This window comes from Python bivittatus, unplaced genomic scaffold (assembly GCF_059951505.1).
Source record: "Python bivittatus isolate LINGU-HERP-01145 unplaced genomic scaffold, Pbiv_v1 ctg000810_np1212, whole genome shotgun sequence".
NCBI lineage: Eukaryota > Metazoa > Chordata > Lepidosauria > Squamata > Pythonidae > Python > Python bivittatus.
In genome coordinates this window covers 2,347,044-2,358,157 of record NW_028277111.1, presented here as the reverse complement: position 1 = coordinate 2,358,157, position 11,114 = coordinate 2,347,044, and positions in this window count along the sequence as shown.

Genomic DNA, 11,114 nt, shown 5'->3' with positions numbered 1-11,114 from the left:
CATTGAAACAATATATCATAAGCAGACTGCAAAAATCATGATAAATGGAGATTTAACAGAACAGATAGACATAACAAAAGGGACGAGACAAGGTTGTCCACTATCGCCCTTGTTGTTTGTCTTAACATTAGAAGTGTTGAACAGGAATATAAGAGAAGAGAAAGAAATAAAAGGAATGAAGATCAAAAAGGAAGAGTACAAATTGCAAGCCTTCGCAGATGACCTAGTATTTATACTAGAGGACCCATTGGAAACAGCACCTAAATTAATTGAAAAGATAGAAGAATATGGAAAAGTAGCAGGATTAAAAATAAACAAAGATAAAACAAAGATATTAACAAAGAATATGCTAGCAAGGCAAAAGAAAGAATTGGAAGAAGTCTTGGAAATACAGGTCACAAACAGGGTTAAATACCTAGGGATATATATTACACCAAGATGTAGTACATTGAAGGAGGATAATTATGTTAAACTTAAACAACAGATTGCAATAGATCTGACAAAATGGGAGAATTTACAATTATCAATGATTGGGAGAATATCCACTATTAAGATGAATATATTGCCTAGGATCTTATATCTATTCCAGACAATTCCAATTCATTTAGGGAAAGAGTTTTTTGATGATTTAAATAAAATTGTATTGAAATACATCTGGCAGGGTAAAAAGGCAAGAATAAAGCTTAAATTACTACAAGATGCAAGAGTAAGAGGTGGGTTTGCCTTGCCTAACTGGGAATTATACTACCAGGCGACAAATCTGATGTGGGTAAAGGACTGGATAACTTTAAGAAATAATAGACTATTGACCTTAGAGGGACATGACCTGTTGTTGGGCTGGCATGCTTTCTTATGGTATAAGGGAACGAAAACACAGGGCTACTTTAGAAGGCACTATATTCGAGAGGCATTGTTTTTAAACTGGGAGAAGACAAGAAGACAATATTATTTAAAAGTTCCACGATGGATATCCACTATTGAAGCCTTTTCTTATTCAATAACATATAAAAAGGAACAAACAGTTAGATATACTGAGATATTGAATGAAAAGGGTGAACTTAAAACTATGCAAGCGTTGGAAGAACAAGGTATAAAAATGAATTGGTTCTCATATTTGCAAATACAATCTAGATTCGATAAAGATTTTAAAGCAGAAGGTATTTATGATGAGCTGACTGTTTTAGACAAAATTTTGATGGGTACTGATGAAAAGGTGATTAAAAAACTTTATGGACATTTACTAGAATTTAAGATGGAGGAAGAACAGGTTAAAGATACAATGATCGCATGGGGGAAAAATTTTGGATACGGAATTGATTTAGAGAAGTGGCAAAAATTATGGTCTCAAAACTATAAAATGACAATGTCAACTGCATATAAAGAAAACTTGTATAAGATGTTTTACAGGTGGCATTTACCTCCAGCAAGGATTGCGAGAATGTACAAGAACAAGTCTGATAAATGTTGGAAGTGTCATCAGAAGCCCGGTACATACTACCATATGTGGTGGACATGCCCAGAAGCTAAAAGATATTGGATTAAAATCCACACATGGTTGGAAAAAATGATAAAACAACATATAGACTTTAAACCAGAGACATTCCTATTAGGAATTATACCTGAAACATATAGCAAAGAACTGAAATATTTGATTGTAAATGTTCTGACAGCGGCTAGAATTGTATTTGCTAAAAACTGGAAAAATGAAAAAGTACCTATGCAGGAGGAAGTCATTAAGAAAATTATGGAATGTGCAGAGATGAGTAAATTAACATTTGAAATTAGAGAGCAAGAAGATAAACAATTCTATATGATATGGGATTTGTTTTATCAATGGTTGGATGAAAAGATATAGTAATGTAATAGATCAGCAAATTATATAATAGAAACTTGACAAACTGATATAAATTATTATATATATATATATAAATAAAATCAATGGATAAAAATGATATAAATCCTATTATGAAAGCTGGTGTTATAGACTAGTAACAAATGAATAATAATTGATAATTGATAAATATATAAATATGTGTTGGATAGATGACATGAGATTCTATATAAATGATGAGTGAAGATTATGAAAGGATGGCACAAATGATTGGTAACTGGCTGACACACGGTTTAAAATGGAAGATGGGTTTTTTTATGCTTTTTATGTTATTGTTTGTTTGTGTTTGTTGTAAAAAATAAAAAAATTATTAAAAAAAAAAAAAGGGGGCTTTCCTGATTTGTACAGAGACCAGCCAAGGCTTCATACCTGAAAGATAGGGAGTAAACGCAGCCCCTGCCTGCCCTAAAAGCTTCCCCAGGCTCTCTCTTTCTCCAGAGCCATTTATGCACCCAAGATTTTCCAATGCCATGACATCGGCCCACAAGACTTTAGGGTCATATCAAGGTGAAAGCATGTAATTGATATGTTTGCGCCAAACTTTCTGAAAGTTTGCAGAAAGCCTCTAGAGATTTAGCACCAAGACTACAAATAAATGACTGTGATTTGGATAATGGTAAGGAGGAGAGACACCCCCGCTCTGAACTCTGAATGAGTCAACAGGCAGATACCCAAAGGGGAAAGTTGCAGATGGGCTACAAAGTTTCAGGATGAGCCAATTGGCCCCAAAGTTCTTGAAAAGCATCTTTCTAAAGTCCACTATCAATGCAGTTTTTTTAGCATGGGTGTGAACAGCCACAAATCAGTATGGATTTGGTTGGTCTTAATTTGTGATGGATATTGTAAGGTTTGCCCCGTTCGACAGAGAAACTCTCGTGACACGTGTGGTTCACGAAAGAGGTTTACTCATGCGTAACGTAGCAGTCACAAGCAAAGCCAGGACTGGCTTGGTACAATTGCATCACTCGTTATATTCCCCCCTTCCCACGCTTTTTTCCGCCCCGCGATCGCGTTACCGCTGCGGATTATCGGCCCCCCAATAATCCCTCTTGATTGTCCATGATGGCAGGTTCGGTCAGGGTCCATTGTCCTTGATTGGCAGTCCCCTCCGGCTTGGGTTGGTCCCTCCCCGTTACGTGCAAGCCCGAGGGTTCTGTGCTGCGCGGCGATCTTGTTTCGCTGCCTGCGGCCCCGTTCATTGTTGGCTCGCGCCGTTATCAGTGTATAGTTAAAGCTTCCGCTGTGGTTTTCCTGTGTGGCTGGGCGCAGGTGGCCCATTAATTAGCGGCGCTTTCAGTTCCTCTTTTCCTCGCTAGCTACCACCGGTGGAGTTCGCGTGGTCTGGCTGCGAGCTTCCCCAAAGCCCCATGCTGACCGAACCTGACATACCGCCCCCCTGAAGACAACTCCCCCCCCGACTTTATTTCGGTTTCCCAGGGTATTTATTGTAAAAGTCCCGCACTAGGTCCGGCGCTCTTATGTGGGTTTTGCTTACCCATTCACTGTGGGACTTGGGAAAATGTTTCCATTGCACTAGGAGCTGGACCTGCCCCTTGTGCCTCCTGGCGTCCAGTATCTGGTTGATCTCGAAATGCTGCTCCCCACCGACCATGATGGGTGGTGGCACCCCCTCTGCCTTGTGCCAGGCGTTCCCTGGCTGGTGCAGCTTTAGCAGGCTGCAATGGAACACCGGGTGGATCTTCCCGAGGCTTTTCGGGAGCGTCAGCCTGACGGTTACTGGATTGATGACCTCTGCAATGGGGAACGGCCCCACAAACCTCGGGCTGAGTTTTTTCGATGTCTGGTGCGTCTTTAGGTTTTTGGTTGACAATACATCTGGTCCCCCACTTTCCACTGCCCCTCGGGGAGTCTCTTGCGGTCCGCGTGTTTTTTGTAATCGGCTTTGGCTCTTTGCAATGCCGCGTGCGCCACTCGCCGGGTGGTGTCGATTTGGGCGAACCAGGCGTCCAGGGAGTTGATTTGGGATTCTGGCTGAGGCAACTCCGGCATGGGGATGAAGTCTCTCCCGGTGGCTACTTTGAATGGAGAAAAGCCGGTACTCTTGTGGATGGCGTTATTGTATGCTACTTCCACAAATGGCAGTAGCTCCGCCCAATCGTCCTGTGGGTGCCCCACGTAGCAGCGCAGGTACTGTTCGAGCCCCCCGTTCAGGCGTTCCGTGGCTCTGTCCGTCTGCGGATGCACCGCGGAGGAAAGGGCTTGCTTCGTCCCCACCCACTTCAGGAACTCCCTCCAGAACCGCGCGATGAAGTTGCCACCCTGATCGCTGATGACCCGTCGGGGCGCGCCGTGCAGCCGGTAAATATGTTGCACGAACAGCCTCGCCAACCTCTCTGCCGTGGGGACTCGCTGGCATGCTACAAAGTGCGCTTGTTTGGAGAATAAGTCCGTAACCACCCAAATGGCGGTCTTCCCCTTACTCTCCGGGAGCTCTACTATGAAGTCCATGGCGATCTCTTGCCATGGGCTGTTGGGCTCCGCTACCGACTGCAGTAACCCCCTGGGCTTGCCTTTGGCCCCTTTCGCCATCGCGCACACCGGGCAACCCCCCAAGTATGCCTCCACATCCTTACGGAGCGTTGGCCACCAGAACTGCCGCCGAATTAAGTGGAGCGTCTTCACAAAGCCGTAATGCCCCGCGTTCCGGCTGTCGTGGGCTCTTTCCATGACCTCCCGTCGGCACCCCTCGGGCACGTACAACTTCCCTTCGTGCCACCACAAACCCTCTTGGCTGGTTAGCGCTTCTCGGTTTTGCTTGAGCCAAGCGTCCCGCTTTGCCGCCTCCGCGAACCCTTGCTTTACCTCAGGCACCGCGTCCCGTCGCTCCCCCTTGGTCTGGCTCCGGGTCACCGCCTTTGCAGCCAGCCTGCTGGCAGGGATGATGGAGTCCACAATCTCCTCTCGTAGGCTGGCGTGCTGGGGCATGCGAGACAACCCGTCTGCTAGGAAGTTGCGCTTCCCGGGGATGTGTTTTAGGGTGAACCTGAACCTCCCGAAGTATTGGGCCCACCGCGCCTGTTTGGGGGATAGCTTACGCGGGGCCTTCAGGGCCTCGAGGTTCTTGTGGTCCGTCCACACCTCGAATGGTTCAGCTGCCCCCTCCAATAGATGCCTCCACGTGGCTAGTGCCCACTTGACGGCATATGCCTCTTTCTCCCACACCATCCACCTTCTCTCTGTCTCTGTGAATTTGCGGGAGGCGTAGGCGCATGGGTGGATGGCCCCCTCCGGACTGGGCTGGAGCAGGACCGCCCCCGTTGCTATGTCTGACACATCTACTTGGATGATAAACCACCAATCTGGGTCGGGATGGCGCAGGATCGGCTCCGCTGTGAACCGCCATTTTAGCTCCTCAAATGCCCCCTGGCATTCTGCAGTCCACGCAAGTGTCATGCTGGGCTTGGGGGGTTTTCCAGTGCCCTTGGTTTTTAGCAAGTCTGTTAGGGGAAGGGCGATTTGGGCGAAGTTCGGGATAAACTGTCTGTAGAAGTTCGCAAACCCCAAGAAGCTTTGAAGTTGCCTCCGGGTTCGCGGCGCTTCCCAGCCCAGAACATCCTTTACTTTCGCCGGGTCCATCTCAATTCCCCGACTGGATATCCGGTAGCCGAGGTAGTCCAGCTGCTCCCGATGAAACTCGCATTTTGATAGCTTCGCGTACAGCTGCGCCTTCAGCAGTCTCTGGAGCACCGTGCGCACCAGGCTCATGTGCTCCGCCAGGGTTTCGGTGTAGATGAGGATGTCATCCAGGTAGACCAGGACGCCCCGGTAGAGTAGGTCGTGCAGCACCTCGTTTATTAGCTGCATAAACACCCCCGGGGCCCCTTTTAATCCGAACGGCATCACGGAAAACTGGTAGCTTCCGAGCGGTGTGTTGAATGCCGTTTTCCACTCATCTTTAGCGTGGATCCTGACCCTAAAGTAAGCTTCGCGCAAGTCCAGTTTTGTGAACACCCTCCCCTTAGATAGGTGCGACATTAAGTCCTTCATCAGGGGGAGGGGGTATTTGTACTCGGTGCTGATTGCGTTCAGCCCCCGGTAGTCCACGCACATCCGGAGCGAGCCATCCTTCTTCTCCTGGAATAGTACCGGGGCCGCTAATGGTGACTTTGCGGGTTGGATGAATCCCCGCACTAGGTTCTTGTCTATGAACTCCCGCAGAGCCCCCATCTCCCTCATTGACAGGGAGTACATTTTCGGTTTGGGCAGCGTTGCCCCTGGCTCTAACTCAATGGGGCAATCACTGGGTCGGTGTGGAGGGAGCTGGTCGGACTCCTTCTCCCTGAACGCCGCCGCCAGGTCTCGATATTGCCTCGGGATTCCGCCGCTCGTCGTGGGTTCCCCGGACTCTGTCTCTCATTTTGCAGTTGTTCCGCCAGTCGCCGCTCCCTCCCCACACCTCGGGATCGTTGCGAGTCTCCGGGGTTCCGGCACTGCTGTTGCTGCTGTTGCCTCCCGGGTCTCGGGCTCCGTCTGCTCTCGCCCTGCCTCCCTGTGCCTCGGATCCTCCACTTGCCCGTCTGTGGTTGCGGTCGCGCCCATTGCCACGGCCCGGTCCCCTCTGCTCTCGCACTCCGCCGACCTGCCGACCCCGAATCGCACTGCCTCTGCCGTCCAGTCGACCCGTGGGTTCCGTCGCCGCAGCCACGCCAAGCCGAGCACCACCGCGTAGTCGGCCACCGGGACCACCACAAATCTTAGTTCTTCCCGGTGGCTCCCGATCGTCATCTGGACCGGCTCGGTGTAATTCTGAGCTGGCCCCCCCCCCGCCAGCATGCCGTCTAGCTGGCTGAATGCAATGGGCTCCCGGAGGCGCCTCAGCTGTAGTCCGAGTCCCGAGACCACAGCTGGGTGCATCCTCGTGCTGACCGAACCTGACAGATATTAGCTTTCTTTATTATATTAGCCAAGGTGGTCACTCCTTTTTCAATGTAGATGAATATGAGAAGCAGAAAAAGTGTTCCTTTTCATGGACTTATTTCTTAGACCTTATCAAACCACAGAAGTTATCCTGAGGAAAAAGGACTTTGATTCATCGTTTCCATCAAGAGTTGGATTTCAGGTTCTACACTTGGGCAATTCCCATTAAAAGAATTGTTTTTTATTGGAGAAAATAGCTGTTCTTAATGAAGGTGGAATGAAACCATATAGCAGGTATTTAGTATCTAAATATGGAATTAGCGGCAATTTTAGAGCACGAATGAACCTGGAGGACTCCTAACCCAATGCCTTCACTGTAAGGATCTATACAGATCCTCAAACTCTACAGAGATACCAGCAGTCATTCTATAGAGTCCACAGCGAAGAGAAAGGGGGAAATTGTGGTTATTAAAAAGTGGTCATCCAGTTTTAATATCACTTGAAGGAAATAGGACATTTTTTATTTGTCTAGCATGTTTCTTTCCCAGAAAAAAGCTGTTAGAAGTTTAATTGCTTTGAAGAAAAGAGACAATGTAAAACCCAAATTCTATCATTTGATGCACCAAAAAAAACACAACCCTTTCATAAAACTAATGATATATGTTACCTTAGCCAAAAGGGGATGTCCCAAAAGCTGGATAAAATGGGTTAGGATTTCCTATACATACTCCCAATTGAAGATGAAGGTCAATGGTCATTTCTCATCTACTTTCTCTCTCTCTACGAAAATGCTAGACAAGGATGTCAACTTTCTCCCTTGATTTTAGATACTTGCCTAGAACCATTAGACCAGTTTATACCAGCCATGGTTCCTGGCCGAACTCATGAGAATATCAAGTGGTCATATATAGATGATATTTCGATCATAGCTCTGATGCACTTGATTAACACAGGTGGAGGATACTCTGTTAATGTAGGCCAGTACACAAAGATTTGTCTCATCATACATAACCATTTTACATAAGAGCTGAATTTATTACCAATATAGCTATTCTCATCCTAGGAGACCTTTCTCAGATAATCACGTTAAAGATGAATATGAAGAAGTTTCCTTCGATATTGATGGACTCTTTACGCCTCGCCCTTTGTGATACACACTCTCAACAAGAAAGGAATTCCCAGAATACTGGTTACCTAACATGGAATTCATAGATACAATGCAGTCAAGAGTTTCAGAACTTCAGTCTTCCATTCCATAATGTTTCTGAGGTTCTTCAATTCCAAAAAGAGCTTTGACAAAGGTGCATTTTTCATGTAAAGATGAGATGTGGGTGGCAAATCATGGGCTGTCCCACCAGGGAAATTGCATCCTATGGATTCTGATCTGGGGGGATTTACCTTTTTTGCTAAACAGGTAGCGGAATCTGAAGGCAGTTCAGATAAACCTGGACTCTGACTGTTCCAGCATGTTAATCAGGTTCAGGATAAGGAATGAGCCTGATCTAATAATTGCAAATGTTTATATCCTGCCTACAAGTGTCAACCCTCAAACCCAGGACAGGAGGACAATCTTGGAAAATGCTATCAATATATTGGAAGATAAGGGCTCGAGGTTCGAGTGTGTAAAGAACATCTGGAGAATTATTGGAGAATTAGTAATCATTTGTTCCCCACTACACTCCATCCAATTTCCCTCTCAATTTTGAAATAAGGGACACTGCCCTCTGGCCTCCTGTCTCAGCACAAGAGGTTGACTCTTGGATTCTCACCTTTGCTTCAGACAAAGCCCCGTGGAATTTCTTAAAGGGGTCATGTGGTGGGTGGGTGGAAGCCACTTGCCCCACTAGAACTCTAGTGAGTTCAAGCTTCCTGCTGCCCCCACCAGGTAGACCAGACCAGAAAATCAACTCCATGGGAAGACTAGAACTCTCCTTTATGGGGATCGGCTAAGAGCAGAATCCTACATGCCTCACTTTGCTTTATCTCCCGTCCCTCTTACACCCCAGTGAATCAGGAGGAATCTGCCTGCCTCACTTCAGAATATTATCTGGCTTTCCAGGACTTCAAGACTGTTTCAGTCCTCTTTGCTTCTGTAAGAGTTCTTGCATATTTCTCTCAAGGTCATCTCCTTTACTCTCTATTCTACCAGAATAGAAATTGGTGGGGGTCTGTTAATGATATTTCCCAGGGCTGTAGCAGCTCAAATGTCTTTGGCCACCTCTTGGTGGGGACCACCTGGGTGAGAGTTGAGACGGGGGACTAGATGGCCCTCTGTGGTGAGAGGCAGACTAGTGGGTGAAGGCCATCTGAGCAGACATTACTGGGATGGTGTCTGGTCGGCTGAGGCTCTAGTGCTGTGACCGAGGAAGGGTTTCTACATTGGGGCGTGTGAGGTTATGCAAGGTTGGATGTCAGAGGTCTAGGTGAGTGGTCTTCCAATAGTGGGCCTAGATGCTGGGATTGGTTGAGGACATGAAGGCTCCATGCTGGCTGAAAAGCAGAGGGAGTTGATCAACCCAGGCAGGAGTGGGCAGCTACATCCCTTTAGTGTTGGGCCAAGGGAGGTAACGTGGGGAGTATCAGGTTGTCTGTTACATGACAAGGTACCCCTCTAATTAGGTGATCCTGACTTCCACCCAATGGCTCCTCCTGTGGTCCAGATGGCTGAATTGCTGAACATCTTAATGCCAGATCTGTTTGCAGAAAGATTGTTTTGCTCTACATCTTGGTAGTGGATGATGCAACCAACCTAGCTTGTATTACTGAAACCTGGTTGGGCAAAGACAGTCATGTTGCCATGTCTGAAAACTGGCTAGAGTTTTCTGCTGGGGACCTTCAGCCTTCATGCCCTGGGGGCCAGCTCTGATAAGGAGTTGGTGGCCTCCTTGGCAACCATGGGCTTCTCTCAGGGAATCTCAGTCCAGACACGTGGAGGCACTCCTATATATTAGATCTCTGTCTCAGAGCCGATGTTGTGATCTGCAGACAGAGGGGATTTCCACCACCACATTGCTATGTGGACCAGAATGTTGCTGCTTACTCATGAGGCGCTTCCTTTGACAGGACTCTCAGGCTGGGGGCTCGTTCCTCCTTCTTGGCACCTGTGTTGGCCAAAGAGGGATCAGTGCTGGCCAAGGAGGGACCTGAAAGGGCATCAGGGTTTGATTCACTGTCTGCTGAATCTCCAGTCCACCTATGTCTTGGAGTGTGGCTCTGAGGCCATTGCAAGCCTTCATACTAATGCATCCACTTTTCTATATTCTGGAGAGCAAAGAGAAAAATGGAATTCATATTTATTTATGAAAAAGTGATAGTCCTTTTGTACCATGACTTGAAAGAACTGGACTAGTTGGGTGTTTTTTTGTGGTGGGATGGTCTCTCCTTTTAAATACATATTTAAAAAAAATTAAAATAGTGCAGAAAGGAACCAAAACAACAAAATAAAAAAATAAAAAAATACAGAAGACGAAATTTCTTCCTTCATTCCCAGCAAGCACAGTCAACTAACAACTTATCATTGTCTCTTAAAATACAACTAAAGATTTCTTCATTCTACATCTCCATTTCCATTTCAGCAAATTCCCCCTAATCCCCCTCTTCAACTAATCAAAGCCAAATCCCAATTAACAATTAAATATTACCAAGAATAACCATTCTCATCCAGTCCGTATCAAAAAAGCCATTAAACATTACCAGAAATAGTAACCCATCATTTATATATCAAACATAACAATGCAAGTATTACAAACTAATCCAGGAAACCTCAAAGATTTCCTTTTCAGTAGCCATGTGGGACCCTCGACTGTCCAACCTTTAAAGTCTTGTTATCAGCTCAAAATATAAACAAATGAACTTTTCCCATAAGAGAAGATCCTTTTAACTAACGCCAAAATCTTTGTTCAATTCAAATTGATCTGTACCCTTAATCTATTTCAAAACTTTCTGAAATCTGCACTGTAATTACCATTTTGCTTTATATTGTGAAATAGAGAGTTCTTTTGTTGTTGTTCAGTCGTTAAGTCGTGTCCGACTCTTCGTGACCCCATGAACCATATTGCGCCAGGCCTTCCTGTCCTTCACTGCCTCCCTGAGTTTGCTCAGTTTCATGCTCATTGCTTCAGTGATGCAATCTAACCATCTCATCCTCTGCCGTCCTCTTCTCCTTTTGCCTTCAATCTTTCCCAACATCAGGGTCTTTTCCAAAGAGTCCTCTCTTCGCATTAGGTGGCCAAAGTATCTGAGCTTCAGCTTCATTATCAGTCCTTCCAATGAGCAGTCAGGGTTGATTTCCTTTAAGATTGACTGGTTTGACCTCCTAGCAGTCCAGGGGACTCTTAAAAGTCTT